Source organism: Myotis davidii, unplaced genomic scaffold (assembly GCF_000327345.1).
Source record: "Myotis davidii unplaced genomic scaffold, ASM32734v1 scaffold43, whole genome shotgun sequence".
In the NCBI taxonomy this organism is placed as follows: Eukaryota; Metazoa; Chordata; class Mammalia; order Chiroptera; family Vespertilionidae; genus Myotis; species Myotis davidii.
In genome coordinates this window covers 1,746,987-1,748,321 of record NW_006294590.1, presented here as the reverse complement: position 1 = coordinate 1,748,321, position 1,335 = coordinate 1,746,987, and positions in this window count along the sequence as shown.

Genomic DNA, 1,335 nt, shown 5'->3' with positions numbered 1-1,335 from the left:
CTTCCCCGGGCGCCTGACCCAGGCCCGCGCGCTGGGGTTTGGGCCACAGAAATCCGCCCTCGGAGGCTGAGTCCGGGTCCGAGCGGGCAGGGCGGGCTCCCCGCGGGGCTGTGAGGGAGACTGTGCCCCACCCTCTGCCTCCACGGGGTTTCCCAGCCGCGTGCGTGTGTCCGTGTCCAAATCCCCCCTCGCTTATGAGCACCGGGCACCACGGGCGGGGCCAGTGCGGCTCCATCTTAACGGGTTTCCAATGAGGCCTCACCCTGAGCTGGGCGGGGCCTTGGCATGAGGATCTGGGGGCGCGGGGAACCCCAGGATCGGGGGTGGCCTCTGGGTGACGGCCCTGGGGAGCTAAACTTACAAGCGGGAGCCCTGGCCGATGTGGCTCAGTGGATAGCGCATCAGCCCGTGGCCTGAAGGGTCCCGGGTTCGAGTCTGATCACGGGCACCGACCTGGGTTGCAGGTTTGATCCTGCACGTGAGGAGGCAACCAGTCATCTGTCTGTCTCACATCCACGTGTCTCTCTGTGTCTCTCTCGCAATGACAACAACAATAATAATAATAAACCTACAAGGGGACCGGCTGGCACTGGGCTGCCAGGGAGGGGCCCTCCCCCTCATCACACCATGTAACCACCTCGAAACTGTAGGACACCCTGGCCATGCGCACGAACCCTATCCCTGAACGTCTAACGGGCAGGGAGAGAGAGAGAGAGGGAGAGACAGAGAGAGACAGAGAGAGACAGAGAGAGAGAGAGCAGGACAGATCCACCAGCGTCCCCACAAGCCCTGGCCACCCCTTCGGCCTCAGCGCCCCTCCACAGGCAGGAGAGGGGCTCCCCGGAGGCAGAGCCGCGGAGTGACCTGAGATGACCCTCCGGCTCCTTGGGGAGGTGGCTCGAGGGATGCGCTGGGGGAGGAAGGGGGCGCTGGGGCGGGGGGAGAGGCCATCCCAGCGTCCCCGCCAGGTGGGCGCTCCCAGCACAGGCGGCTTCCTCTCCTCCCGGCGCTCGCCGCATCTGAACACCCTGGGGCTTTGGAAACAAGTCCCAGGCGCCTCGATGCCCGTCCAACAGCAGACACGGTCAATACAGCGAGTGAAATTCTCCGCCCGCTCACGGGCAATGGACGGACACGTAGCCGGAGGCGCACGTGCCACTATATAGACCCGCACTGAGCGCAACGTGCCTCCTGCCCCCGCCCCCCGCGAGCTCCACCCCTGTGCACCCCTCACCGCAGCCCGGTAACCGCAGCAGGAGGCCCTGGTCCCTCAGAGCCTGTGGTCTCCAGGCCCCAAAGTCAAAGGGGCGGGCCCATGAGCCCAGTGGTTGAGCC